This window comes from Ailuropoda melanoleuca, chromosome 9 (genome assembly GCF_002007445.2).
Source record: "Ailuropoda melanoleuca isolate Jingjing chromosome 9, ASM200744v2, whole genome shotgun sequence".
Taxonomy (NCBI): domain Eukaryota; kingdom Metazoa; phylum Chordata; class Mammalia; order Carnivora; family Ursidae; genus Ailuropoda; species Ailuropoda melanoleuca.
This window is the reverse complement of record NC_048226.1, coordinates 12,718,848-12,734,022: the sequence shown is the minus strand read 5'-3', so window position 1 is coordinate 12,734,022 and position 15,175 is coordinate 12,718,848. Positions and strand designations below refer to the sequence as shown.

At 40.3% G+C, this 15,175-nt stretch overlaps 1 long non-coding RNA gene across 2 annotated transcripts in view; it reads right to left on the bottom strand.

Annotated features, from left to right (window-relative positions):
• Positions 1-10,475: 10,475 nt before the first annotated feature.
• The window catches only part of LOC117803723, a 43,842-nt gene continuing 39,142 nt past the window's right edge, over positions 10,476-15,175 (bottom strand). Inside the window, exons 4-5 of one of the 2 annotated variants that reach the window (XR_004627702.1) lie at positions 11,515-11,606; positions 10,476-10,917 (exon numbers count right to left, since the gene is read on the bottom strand). This is a non-coding gene — a long non-coding RNA (uncharacterized LOC117803723). The remainder of the gene's footprint in view (positions 10,918-11,514; positions 11,607-15,175) is intronic. The other variant, XR_004627701.1, reaches the window with a different exon arrangement.

Below are 15,175 nucleotides of genomic sequence, written 5' to 3'. Positions count from 1 at the left end.
GGTGCAGAAGTGGGAACAATGTTTAAGATATTGGGTAAAAAGGAAATAATAAGGCAGTGCAGTTTCTGGGAGCCAGTGCACAGGCAGATGGATCCTCCTTTGACAGGACGGTGAGGTACAAGCTGATGAGAGAAATAGACTGTTTGCTAGACTTTAATGAGAGCCCAGCTGAGGCAAGCGATTAAAAGATTATGAATTCATAATGATTCTAATCTGCCTAATTGTGTGATTTCCCCCCCACCAGTAGGGCTTAATTTTTAGGATGGATATGAGCTGGAGATCAAAAGTGATTGCGTCTGCTCTGGATTGGGATTTTGTTCATGCAGAATGGACAAAGAGGCAAGGGAGGGATGTACGTTTGCAAAAGAACACAAGCCTCAATGGAGCAGGCGTTCTAAACTGGATGTGCACAAATTAGAGAAAAGAGAGGCTAATTGGTGGAAAGAAGGGAGAGGGATCAAGATTGAAGCTCAGGTTTGATGAAACATCATAGTAGAGGTGCTTGAGCAGAGGCGCTAGGAGAATAAAGGGTCACCTTGGGAGAATTAGGTGTTTTGATTGGCGATTTCAGAAATGGTGCAGCCTCTGCTAGTAAGTCGCAGAGCAGGAGAATGGAAGTGTGTGGCTGGAAGGGAAAGGAGATCATTGGAAAAGAGAAGTTCAAGGGCAAGAGGCCAGGATTTTGAGTTGAGATGGAAATGGAGACTATACCAGTTGCTGAAGTTTTTGATGATTAAAGAGGAGTGAAGAGGATAGTAAGTTTTTGAGATGGGGAGAAAGAAAGGAAAGGGTAGATAAGCAGATGGAGACTCAAAGAATCTGATGTTCTGGGGGAAAGGAAGAACAATCACACAGAAGCAGCAATAGGGAGCAGGGATGAGTCATATTCACCTCATGCTATGGAGTGTGGAAGAATTCCCGGCAATGGCTGTGACCATGATTTTTTTCTGCTCCTTCTTACATACCCAAGGAAATGTGGGAGTCCCCTAACACACCAACCTCTACTAGGGCAAATGTGGTAGATGGCTGTGCTTCTTGTTCACTCACTACTGAAGAGATCACCCCAATGGTGTCCTCATGTCAGTGAACTATAAAACCAGGAATAGGGAATAATGTCTGCAGGTCCCCAACTCTGCTTCCCAGATTCAGTAACTGAGTATGAAGTGGCTTGAATTGGGGGAGGTTATCAATCTTCAGTGTGCTTAAGAAATAACTTAGTGGTTGGGGTGGCTCAGTTGGTTCACATCTGACTCTGGATTTCGGCTCAAGTCATGATCTCAGCATCGTGAGATCAAGCCCCGCACAGAGCTCCATGCTGGGTGTGGTGCCTGCTTAAGATTCTCTCTCTCCCTCTGTCCCTTCCCCCTCTCTCTCCCTCTGTAAACAAAAGTAATTAATTAATTAAAAAAAAATCAATATAGTTGCTGATTAAAATGTAAATTTCCAGGCTCCAATTCCAGAGGCTGAAACTCAGAAGGGCTGAGCACAGACTTAACTTGGTATTTTTAACCAGAACCTGCAATGATTCTAAATGGAGGTACATGGACCACACTTTGATAAAGGCTGGAGTATGGAGGGAAACAGGGACTTTCTCTGAGGTCCTGCCAAACACTAAGGCCACATGGTCATTCATGAACCACATCCCCTTTGTGACTCCATCACAGTATGGGTATAACTGCTACATATTGGTAAGAGATAGGAGACACTTCTTAACACAGTAAGCTGCAAACAAGCATTAAGTTAGATAGAGCTTTATTTCTCTTTCATACAAAAGAAGAATGGAGGGGAAAACAACAAGAATAGAGGAAGGCAGTGCAGGGTTGCTCCATAAACAGCAGAGAATCCAGCATCTCCCATCGTTCTGCCCTACCCTTCCAGTACTGACTTTCATGGCTCCTGTACCTCCAGCCCTCACACCTGAACTGGATCCCAGAATTAGAAAGCAGAGTAGACTACAAAACAAGAAAAAAGAAAGAAATTGTCAATTATACCTCAATATAACCGAAATTTTAAAAACAGAAGGGATGGAAGGATGGAAGGGTGGAAGCGTGGAACAGGGGGAGGGAGGGAGGGTGGGAGAAAAGGAAGGAAGGGAAGGAGGGAGGAGTGGAGGGAGGGAAGGAAGGAGAGAAGGAAAGAAGGAAGAAAGGAAGGAAGGAAGAAAAGAAGGAAGGAAGGAAGAAAAGAAGGAAGGAAGGAAGGAAGGAAGGAAGGAAGGAAGGAAGGAAGGAAGGAAGGGGACAAAAAGGGAAGTCTCACCAGAGTGGCATCCCATCCTAGCCCTTGGGGCTCCTCCCAGTGGTGGGTGATGGTGTGGCTCTCCTCAACACCCATCCCACTCCCCTCACCCCTAACAGCTGCTTCCCTACTCCCTAGCGCCAAAGCCATCTCAGGGCCTCTCTGACACTGACTGGGATTCTTTTCTTCTTATTTTTAGAAATTTCATTAGAAAAAAGATAAAGCTGCAATAACATTAAGGACATTTTTGGAAAAATTTCTGCCAACTATGTCAAAGTTATTTCATTTTATTTTATTTTATATTTTATTTTTTTCGGCAGATGTCTGATACAACTTTATTGAGATTATTTCATGCATTTCTGCATCTCTATTTTTGCATTCTAATTTCCTGAAGTGTATTCTATTTTTCTTTATCTTTTTTTCTTAAGTTGGCTGATTAGCTCATTCATTCTCAGACTTCATCCCTTTCTAACGTAACACTAACGCTTGGAAAGTTTTCTATTGTATCTGATAAGTCTTGGTATATATGTTCAGTGTTAGGTATTGTTACCCTATAGATTATTTAGAAAGATTTTTTTTAAGGCTTTATTTATTTATTTGACAGAGAGAGGGAGAGAGATAGAGAAAAGTAGGGGGAATGGCAAGCAGAGGCAGAGGGAGAAGTGGGCTCCTGCCAAGCAAAGAGCCCGATGTGGGGGTTGATCCCAGGACCCTCAATCATGACCTGAGCTGAAGGCAGCCGATAAACCAACTGAGCCACCCAGGCGCCCCCCACCTCACAGCATTTTAGCAGAAAAAAAAAAAAGGATAAGTACAAATGAATAAATAGGGTGGGCCCACAAAGCACAAGGTCATTTCCATCCTTGTCTTTATTCAGATATTTCGTAGGGACACAATGTGGGCATAAACGAGTTTCTTCTTGCCTTTTTTTTCAACTGCTACATAAACCTGTGCCACATTTCCCTACAGCATTTATGTTTTCCTTTGGATGGCTTGTACTTTCTCACTAAGCAGCTGGATCATGATTTGCTAAGCCCGTTCCTGATGTTGGATATTTACGTGTTTTGGTATTATATGTGGCGGGCATGCATGTGTGTGTGTCAGGGTGTGTGTGTGTGTGTGTGTGTGTGTGTGTTTATACTGCATTTGTAGAACTACATAAACACATACTTACATTTTTAATCATTTGTAATAGCTACCTTAGAATTAATGCTTACCTGTAGGCCATTCACTGTTTCAAAAGCTTTACTTTGGGGTGCCTGGGGGGGTCAGTCTGTTAAGCATCCAACTTTTGATTTTGGCTCAGGTCATGATATCAGGGTCCTGAGATCAAGCCCCGTGTCGGGCTCTGCACTAAGTGTGGGGCCTGCTTGAGATCCCTATTCACAGCTCACCCAAAATTGTGAATAGAAGGGCTGAGGAGAATTACTAACATGCCTGACACAGTCTGACGGTAGCAGGACTCCCCAGTCTCTCCAAATGAGCTTCTAGTGCTACAGATTATTTCTTTCCAGAATCAATTTCTTCTACAGAGAGTCAGCTCCCTTTCTTCCCCGATAGGCAAGAAAACGAAAAAGGAAAAGGAAAAGGAAAAGGAAGAGAAAGAAGGAATCAGTTAAGTCAGACAGACCCTGGGCCATGAGCTCAGGGAACTGTCAAACATAGTGTTGTCAACCTCATTCAGAGGGAAGTTGTTTGTAAGAAGAATAAGAAGTGTGGGAAATTCATAGTAGCTTCCATTCTTGACCAAAGCATACTTCCCCCTGAGCCCAGACATGACCTTAGTACTCTCAGCACTATCCTCCAGTAGCCACGAATAGTCTATCAGAATTTGCAACTATGAAGGAATGCATTTGCCATTCTTTGTCTAGAAGCTTATGTTTACTGAGAAAGGAAGTTGGGACCCTGAGGATTTAAAATTGTGAAGAAAAGAATTGACTATCTTTCCTTAGGATCTAAAATAAGTACAAGGTGAATCCTTTTGAGGTGAGGTCTTCTGTTCCCTAAAATTGACCGCTTTATCCATCTACCTACCATCTGCATACATACATACATATATATATATATAAAATTTTTAAAAAATTTATTGCTTAGAGTTGTCACTTGGTTTTCAAAGACAGCCATTCTAAAAGGTCACCTAAAGTTTTAAGAGACAAGTCAACCTACCGTATTTATATGGTTCAAGGACCCCAAGGCTGTGAGCAGTGTGGGCCAATACTCTTGATGAGAACAGGAGGCCCAAAATAATCAGGGCATTTAAGTGCAAGATGCTTTAATCATCCCATGAAGGTGCCTACTGCATTCCAAGCCCACAAATCAGTCCTCTCTGGGGGTCCAACGTAGGGCAAGAGGAGAAATCTATTTACCAGTAGTTCCACAATACAAGACAGAGGAGATGGAAGAGGTGACCAATTATTGAAACAACAAATCTCCTCTAAGTTGATGTAGCTATAGGCCACACCAATTAAAAAATTTTTTTTCCTGCAAATAAAACTCCTATAAACTCATTGTAAAAAGGTTTCAAATGACAAGATAATGAGAAAAAAGTACATAAAGCATCATCATGGAAATCCAGAGGCATATCAGAGATAATTAATTTTAAGCATTTTTTGCAAAAAAAATGAGTACATAGAGTACGTAGCTAACTGTATAAACATGTGATCACACTCTGTACAGCTTTATGTCTTTGTATTAAAATATTATTGTATTTGTATTAAAATGTTTTGTGTCTTTGTGTTAAAATGTTTTCATGTTTTTACAAAAAGTCTTCAATTGTAAAGATGCATAATATTTCCTTATAAGGATATGGTATAATTCAATCCATCATTCTCAATAAATACGTGTTGCATATTACTATATCCCAGGATGTGTGCTACTTTCTGGGAACATTGCAGTTTGCAAATCTGCCGACATTGATCTTTTTTCCTAGTTTCATTGAGCTTTCATTAACATATAACATTGTTTAAGTTTAAGCTGTAAAATAAAGTGATTTGATACATGTACACTTGTGGGAAGATTACTGCAGTAAGTTTAGTTAACATCCATTATCTCATAGAGTTACCATTTTTTTTCTTGCCGTGACGTCTCTGAAGGTCTACTCTCTTGGCAACTTTCTAATATACAATGTAGTACCATTAATTACGGTTATCGTGCTGTCCATTACATCCCCTGAAAGAAGGAAATCCTGCCACCTGTAACAATGTGGATGAAAGTTAAGGGCATTATGTTAAGTGAAATAAGTCAGACAGAGAAAGACGAATGCTGTATGATCTCACTTATATGTGGAATCTCAAGAAAGGAAAAGGGCCTCATGGAAATAGAGTACAGATTGGTGGTTGCCGAGGCAGGGGTGGGGGCAGTGGGAGAAGTAGGTGCATATATGGATCTTATACCTAAAGATCCTCATTAAACATTAGTAAAGGAAGTGTACATTCATCAATGACTCAGGCACATCAACATGCATTTATAACTAAGAGGTCCTGTAGAGTAAAGATACGTTGAAATAGAAAAGCTCACGATGTAGGAACTGACCTTGCTAGGGAGGTTAGGGAATGAGAAAATGACTATTGAACAGAGATCTGAAGGAACAGTTGAAGTGAAGTGGATTGAAAAAAATACATATGGAGCAAAGTGAGAAAAACTGTTCCAGGCAAAGGGAACAGCATATGCAAAGCCAACTGACAAGGAAGATCTCGGTATATCTAAGGAACTATAAGGAGAATGTAACTAAAACCCAAAGGCTAGAAGTAAATAATAAGGCTGGAGAGGCAGGTGGGATACACACCGACTTGGGATTATAGACCCTGAGAAGAATCTCTCGTCTTCTGCGTTTTAAGTTGCTGAAGGCAGCCATGTGAGGAGGGGTGCAAATGAGAGTTAGCAGGTCAGAGTTACAGAAAGATCATTCTGACTGTCCCGAAAAAAATGGGTGGGAACATAAGTGGAGGCAAGAGGGTGAGTTAGAAGCCAATTTCAGGGGTTCATTAAAGAGACTGGTATCTGTGATGACTCATCAGAGTGACTCAGAATTAACTAGACACTGGTGCACAGAATCATCTAGGATTGGGGACTTGTCAGACACGGGACTGATGAAAATCCAGAGGACAAGACAGTTTAGAGTAATGATAAAAACCCATTAAAACAGTGAGCCTTTCACTTTAATGGAAATGATAAGAGGACTGAAGACAGAGAAAGCTAATCCCTTATTGTCAGATACTTGGGTTGTTTCACTTATACTGCAGGGAGCATCCTTATATAGAAGTCTGACATTTCTCATTTCTTAAGGTGGATTTCTCAAAATGAAATCAAATAATTAAATCACATAGATACTGTCAAGATTGCAAACATGCTGCTGTGTTACCCCCATACAAGTTATATTAATTTTGCCTTATGCTTTGGTTTTTTTGGGGGGGTTAAGATTTTATTTATTTGAAAGAGAGAGCAAGAGAGAAAGCACAAGTAGGGAGGGAGGGGTAGAAGGAGAAGGAGGAGCAGGCACCCCACTGGGCAGGGAGCCCAACTCAAGGCTCAATACCAGAACCCCAGGATCATGACCTGAGCCGGAGGCAGATGCTTAACCTACTGAGCCCCCCAGGCGCCCCACCTTACACTTGGTTGGGGTGTGCTTAGCTTACTAGAGGCTCACCACCATTGAGTGTTTTTAAGTTTTCACCATTTCAATGAACAAAAATGCCATTTAATTGTTCTACTTTGGAATTCTTTGATTACTAATGATGTTGATACATTTATAATACTTTTTTAAATATATATATATTTTTCTGTGTATGTTCTATATCCCTTGCCCATACCTTTTCCTTAATAGTTTAGTGTTTTTCTCACTAATGAAAAAAATTGATTGACACATTATTACAGGTATCAGCTGTATGTAATAACTTGCAAAATACTTTTTCTGTTTTATATTTGCCTTTTGTTTTTTTCCTATATTTTTCAAAGAGAACATAGAAATGTATACGATCGACATGATACTTCTGTCTTTTATTCTTTTTAGATCACCTTTCTCCATCTAAAGATATGTATTTTTAAAGATTACCTTTTCTTCCTTGTTTAATCATTAACATATTTTCTTCTACATCTATGTTATCCAATCAGGAATTTATTTTGATAATGACATGCTGTCCGGATCTGACATGTTTTCCAATCACTGTTCTGTAGGGGACATATTCCGGGTGTTGCCCGGCACCTGCTACCCCTTCACTGGGGACCTTCCCGTCACTGGCCCTGCCCTTCCCCAACTACCGTTTATCAGTCAAGAAGTGGCTCATTCGAAATGCTTTCATGGGGGGCGCCTGGGTGGCACAGCGGTTAAGCGTCTGCCTTCGGCTCAGGGCGTGATCCCGGCGTTGTGGGATCGAGCCCCACGTCGGGCTCCTCTGCTGTGAGCTTGCTTCTTCCTCTCCCACTCCCCCTGCTTGTGTTTCCCTCTCTCGCTGGCTGTCTCTATCTCTGTCAAATAAATAAATAAAATCTTTAAAAAAAAAAAAAAAGAAATGCTTTCATGGAATTTTTCTAACTGAAACTGAGAAACCTAATCATTCCCTATTCGTGGGTGCAAATTTTCACACTGATGGAGCCATCAATGGTCACATGAAGAAAGAAAGCCCATGGTGAGAGAGTATAGGTCTAACACGCCCAGTAGAAGAAATGTGAATGGAGGAGGATTCCTGGCAGTGTGGTCTTTTGATAGAGGTATTCCTGAGTCTACCTGCAATGCAAACTTTCCTTAAATCTATGAACCAATTATTTTTACTTCTGTTTCTTTTTTTTAAAATTTGCCTATTCTTGTTCGGATATGGTTCCCATTTCCAGAAGCATCTATCCCACTTGTTCTTGCTTCTAATATGTGTGTGTTGGTTTTATTGTTATGTTTCCCATTTTTCCTGTGTTTTTCCAGTTGGCTTTCATGTTTAATTATGTATCAGTTTTGTTTTTTCTGTTTCTGCAGAGAATTCTCCTTCTGAAATAAAGTTTAAAGCCCTTTTGGCTCTTCATATGACTTTCCTTCTATTTTTATAGCATGTAGGTGGCTTGTATGTTTATGACTCAACTCTGATTAGAGACTCTTTTATCTGGGCCCACTTAGAAAAGAATGCAGAGAAACAAGAGATAGGTTTGGACAGTCAGACAAACACTCAAACTGTGTTTGGCATCTCAGAATACTGTCTTGCAGAATCTGTGTCCTCTGCCCTGAAGATATAGCTCACTCCCTAACCCTTTTGGTTTGAGTGAATCACCTGGACATCTGTCTCTGGGCTCATAGGTCATTAACAGCAACATATATTCCTCATTAACTAATATTATTGGTGACTTACTGCCATCAGTTAATAGATTGTCTGCCCTAGTCTATAGTCACCAAATATTTGTTGAATACATAAATGGATGAGTAAATGAAGTTTTCCTCATGCAGAAGAGAAGTTGGGTCTAGAACACCTGGAATAAGTTGCCGTAAATATTAAGTCATGTTATTTGAGAGTTCTAGAGTCCATATCTGCAAAATAAGGATAATAATGGCTTCCCTAACCAACCTATGGAATTAGAGTTGCTTGCAGTATATTAACTTGATGTACACTCAATCATTGGCTCAGTCATGTGGCTCATTGGAAATATGGCCTGCATGCAAATAGGGCAATGGTTTTCAGAGCATGGCAGCTGGAAGTCTTGACAACTTAAGCTCCATGAAGTTGGACATCAGAAAGCGCACTCTCATGGCTATCACAATTACTAAAAGTTTCTGTAGACATATTATTGCTATGGGCCAGCAGAAGTAGTCTGTTAGGATGGCTGAAAGTTTTAGGGGAGAAGTGAACATAATGAGACCAGAGTTCAAATTCAAATCACTTTAACCCCAGAATTATACTGAATTTCCATAAAAATAATTCTCTTCCACAAATGTTGAAGGTTTGGTACAAGCCATTGCATGGATACTTCTTATTCATAATCATGTGGTTTTGCAATGATTGTGCCTCGAAAATATATTACTGTTATTGATATATCTTGCCATAAAAACCCAACAGTAGATCACAACAGACACAATGGTAAAATTGTATTGAATATTTAGGACTTGCCAGAATTAATTCCATTAGTTTTAGATACCACTGAACACTAGATTCCTTCTTGTAAATCTCTTACTTAATAGAAAAGGCTAAGTATTTAATTTTTTCAGTATCCAAAAGGAAATGCTGGAGAAACTATGAAAAAAAAATATATGGGGTAAATTTTTTGAAGTTCGTTCTAGGAAAATAAAATTAAGAAGGATCCCCATCTCCTTACCCTCACATCACTGCAATCGCAGCACCAGTGGTAATTAACAGGTGTTGACTCTCAGATTTATTGCTGGTACTAGAATCCCAATAGAGCAAGACCCCTCCAGTTTACCTGCACTGTCATTTCACAGACGATATCTGATGGGAATTCTGTACCAGTTTTTTTACCTGAATCTTCATCATCCCTGATAAGCCAGAACAGAAGGACTAAAGTGATGAGAAGAGTGCAGATAAATGGGACAGGGTTGACCTCCCAACCTTTTCCAAATTGTCAGAAAGATGGCAATTTAAAGTGCAACCAGAACATGGTAATTCCAACCACCCCCATAAAAAGGAAGACCAAGTCAAAACATCAACAAAATGGTTCCAATATGTTAATGATATTCCACATTAAGCAGCTCAAACAAGGACTCATTTGTAACCAGTCAAATTTAGAAAAGACTAAATCTTTCATTTCCTTTTTCATTCTCGATGACAGCAGTTCCTTCTTCCTGGAGGCACTGACTAAAGTTCTCATTTTCTCTCTGTGCTTGCCACAGAAAGGCCCTGTGTAGATGATCTCTCATTAAAAGTAAATATATAAATGAAAAATCTCTAGCCATGAAACTTAATTTCCCCTCAACAGTCCCTCCACCTTTGGAAATGAACGAAAGAAAGAAAGAAAGAAAGAAAGAAAGAAAGAAAGAAAGAAAGAAAGAAAGAAAGAAAGAAAGAAAAAGGAAGGGAGAAAGAGAGGAAGGAAAGAAGGAAGGAGGGCAGGAAGGGAAGAAAAAAAGAAAGAAAGAAAGAAAGAAAGAAAGAAAGAAAGAAAGAAAGAAAGAAAAAGAAAATGAAAAAAAAGAAGAAAAGGAAAACGGTAGGAAAGAAGAAAGAAAGAAGAAAGAAAGAAAAAGAAAGTGAAAAAAAAGAAGAAAAGGAAAATGGTAGGAAAGAAGAAAGAAAGAAGAAAGAAAGAAAGAAAGAAAGAAAGAAAGAAAGAAAGAGGAAAAGCTTCCTTTTAAAAACTTCTCTGAGTATTTATACCACTTTGTTTTTCATTCACACAAGGGAAATAACAAGAGGTCCTCTGATGAATGTTGCAGATCGCCATGGTTACGCTTCAGAGATGCGGCAAAAAGCAATTATGGTGGAACAGAAGAAAGAAATGCACCTCTTTGTCAGAATTTCATAACAGCTGTAATAACACTAGCGCACCCAAATGAATGTAAAATAACTGAAATATTGTGGCATGTTAAATGCCAGCACATTAAAAAATTGTATTTCAATGTCACATTATTTAAAACGACAGGAAGCATTAATTCCAGCTGCACCAAGGAGCTTGTTAAGAGATACAGGGTGGGGGATGTAATCCGGCATCCACGCAGGGAGGAGACTTCAACACGACGTATGAAATCGAATACTGTTTGGAGAAAAAAAAACAAACCAGGATGTACTGGAGCAAATTTAATCTGATATTCAGAATCAGTTCCCTTATATCTTATTGAGGTTAGCACCCCACCCCTACCAAAGCTGCTACAGTGTTAAGCAACTGCCTGATCCTTTCCTTGCATTATGAGCTCCAAATATTTCTATTTGTTAAAAGTTTTCCTGTTGAGGAATATTACACCCATTTTACCGTAGAACCAAAGGAGGCAATGATGGCCAGACTACAGTTAATAATTCATCCTGAAGTCTTCTGTGGTCAGAAGAGGTTAGGGATGTCTTTAGCTTCCAGTGAGGGAGAATTTTCCCTTATAGCTTGGATAACTCAAAGCTCCCAAGTTTAAAATGTTGATGACAGAAGAAATAGGACCCAACAATTATGAAAACCATTTCTCCACTTGGCACCCTTCAACGAGCATATTCCTCTGAGTGAAAAAATGCAGTAGGTGAGATGTGCCTTGGCCACAAATGCACATTGTACTGTCCTGACACTCAGCCTGCTACTTGTTCTAACTAGAACTTGTGCTCATTTCTCAGCCCAACGACAATCACAAGAACCAGTTTCAAAACTGACCATGAGCCATGCTTTATCTTTCAATGGCCAATATGATGGCTCTTCTCAATGGTCCAGGCATTCTAGATATCCTTGTGGGTCTCTCACCCGGGCTAAAAGACAAGAAATTGTCAATAGGATCAGTAGGAAAGAATCTTCACCAAGGAGAAAGCAGAACTCAAGAATAGCAACTACTGTTTCGATGATTTACAGTTTAGGAAGCTACTGCTTTTATATGTATTACTATGATTGTTGGGACAACTCTGCGACAATGTTAAGGAAGGCATTGAAATGCCTCTCCGGGTGAATGATACAGCTGTAACTCCGTCAATAGCCATGCGTGGCATTGGGACCCACGTCCCTCTGATATTGCCCCACAAGACTTCTCCATTTCACATCTCAAGTGGCCTTTCTCATCCTTGTACATACAGAGTCCAGACTCTCTAGCAGAATGATACTGGCTAAGCTTCACTAGACTTTTAGAATTCCTTAGTTCTGTTGTTACACAACTACCCCAAAACTTGCTGGCTTGAAATAACCATTTTATTATGCTCAGGGATTCCGTAGGCTAGGAATGCAGTGAGGGCACAGTGGGGATGACTTGTGCCTCCATGTCTGGGGCCTTAGCTGGGATAGGCTGGGGTTCAGGGAAGTGACTTAATGGCTGAAGCCTGGAATCATCTGAAGGCTCCTTCACTTGTCATCTGGGACAAACGTGGGCAGGGAAGACTCAAAGACTGAAGTTCCTCCCCATGCCATTTCCACTTTTGGCTTCCTTATAACGTGGCAGTCTCAGAGTAGTTGGTCTTTCTACATGGCCGCTCAGGGCCATGCATCCAAGCATCCCAACAAGGAGGAAGCTATGTCCCCATTTATGACTCAGCCTCAGAACTCCCACTCTGTTGGCCTGAGGGTGACCGCCCATTTGTTTTCAAGGGATGGCACAAGAGACATTTTCTCAGTGGGAGGAAATGTTGAGGTATTTTGCAACCATGTTTCAAAACCACCCCAGCTCCTAACCAAAATCTGCCTCCTCATCTTTGGATATGTGGCTTTGCAAAAATGACAAAGAGAAATCCAAACTAAGAAACTTTGAATAATTAGACCAAAGATTGGATGGTGTATGGTAGCAAAAGATGCTTACATTTGCTTCTGACACAAGAAGAATGATTTTGGAAGGACGAATTATAGGGCTGAATTACAGAACGGAAGAGGTGGTCTTTCTACAGACACATAGGGCCGAGGGTGAGTGAGGGGCTCTGCTTGCTGCAAGCTGGGCACATTGATTCACCACTAGGCCAATACCCATGTTAATGGAAAGGACTTCAACAGCCCTCCCACATGGCCCCTCGTTTTCAAGGAGGTAAATATTTTATGACCACCCTTTTATAGACAAAAACCAGCAGGTGAGTTAAGTGGCATATGATAGGATCTGGAGACCCCTCACCCCAATTCAAGCCATTAACCTGATTTTCCAAGATTCTTGCAAGACCACTTCTTCCCATATTCCTACAGTTTAAAAAATACGAATTAGGATTCAGCCTCATTACTTGTGAAATGTGAAATTTAGGAAAGGCTAACATCCTAAGGTTAAAAAAAAAACAACTATAAATTTTTAATTGTGGTATGTATAGGAACAGGTCCAAATCATAAGTGAACAGTTTGCTGGGTTTTTTGCACAGTGAACACAAACATGTAACCACTTCTTACATCAAGAAACAGACCTTGCATGATCTCAGGGTCATGATATCAAGCCCTACTCAGGCTCTGTGCTGGGTATGAAGCCTGCTTAAGATTCTCTCTCTCCTTCTCCCTCTGCACCTCGCCCCCAAACTTACCCTCATGCTCTCTCTTTCTACCTAAAAAAAAAAAAAAAGAAAAGAAAAGAAAAAGAAATAGACCTTGACCAGCACCCTTCACTCCTTTCTAATCACCCTTTTCTCCAAGTGGTTATAACATGTACTCTTTGTGATTTGGATTTTTTATAAGCTATTATTATGCTCGTGAGATTCATCTTACTGATTTTTTCCCCTAAAATTTCTCAACCATTTTACATTTGATGTTTATTCCATTTCATTGCTTGTCAAAATAGTGTGATTATTGAATGTGTGTCCAATGTTTACTTAACAACTCGGTACTGTGTTTTTGTTTGTTTTGCTCCTTAAAGTCAGTGCTTACGTAGACAGTATTGCATTGCAGGATTAAAGGGAGATCTGAGTTTCTTGGCTCAATAAGCCTTTAATTGCCCATGTGACCCTGATTAATTCACTTCATCTTTCTGTCTCTTAATATTCTCTTTGGGAAAGTAGGTGTAGACACATAAAATCCCCCAAGATTCTTTTCATCACCAAAACCCTATGCTTTTAGGCCATTTACCCTAATTCCATGCCATCACACTTTTATGTATTTCTTTACAAAGGAAATTATATAGGGGCGCCTGGGTGGCTCAGTCATTAAGTGTCTGCCTTCAGGTCAGGGCGTGATCCCATAGTCCTGGGATAGAGCCCCGCATAGGGCTCCTCTGCTGGGAGCCTGCTTCTTCCTCTCCCATTCCCCCTGCTTGTGTTCCCTCTCTGGCTGGCTGTCTTTCTCTCTGTCAAATAAATAAATAAATAAATAAAAATCTTAAAAAAAAAAAAAGGAAATTATATAAACACTTCATAAGCCCTGTCCCCTCAAAGAGACTGCTATTCTGGAAAAAGAAAGAGCAAAACCATGCCGAGGAGAATATTTGCAAACTGNTAAAAGGAGAATATTTGCAAACTGCAACTTTTCAGATGTGGTTGTTTGCCCATTTGTTGTCAAATGAACAAGAGTCAATCAATGGCTGGGTGACCAAAAAAAAATGGAAATGTCATTCATCAGAGTAAATGTGGTTGTGTCAATATAATGGCCGAATTGGTCACTCCTTGGAATGAGTTTCCCTAGTGTGTTTAGTGGAATAGACTGGGGGAGATGAAGCAATCTGAGCCACCCCTACCATGGCATGGAGCCAGGGATAGGGCTGTCACTGCTTCTTTTATGCTCAAGGCAATCGGAGCATGTTTAAAAACAAGGAGGAGGTAAAACACTGGATTCGAGACCAAGGTCTCATCCCATAGTCTTGAGGCATACGTCCTCACTTATAGTTTGCTCTATGGTCCCATCAGATTAGTGGGCTTGCAAAGAGCCTTAATTAGAATTGAGGGTTATCCTGAACCTGAAATCACTGGGCAGTGGGCCCTTTTGTGCGCACAGGAAGTACAACCTCGACTCGGGGGGTGGACTGCAGGGTCTTCCTGAGAAAACGAACTTTAAGTAGCACAAACTTCCCCTATGTCCTTCTCCAACTTCAAAATTTACTAATAATTTCTCCCTGCTTTAATTTCTGAAGGGTAGAAAATAATCTTTTTTTTTTTAAGAAGAAATTCAAAGACCTTGGAAAATGTGCGACCTAAGTACCCTGTGATTCCGGAGGCAGTAAGTTAAAGCAAGGAGAGGCAATAATATTAGTTGGATGAAAAATATCAGGTTGCCAGTGTCTCAGATTGTCGTTTGGAATTTTCAACCAATCTTGGTGCTTTTTCCTGGTAGCACTGTAATTAGTTATTAGTAAAGTTTGTCTACCATGTCTTTCTCATCAAAATATAGGCTCCATTAGAGAAGAACTGGGTCTGTCTCATTCTCTATCATATTCTCAGCA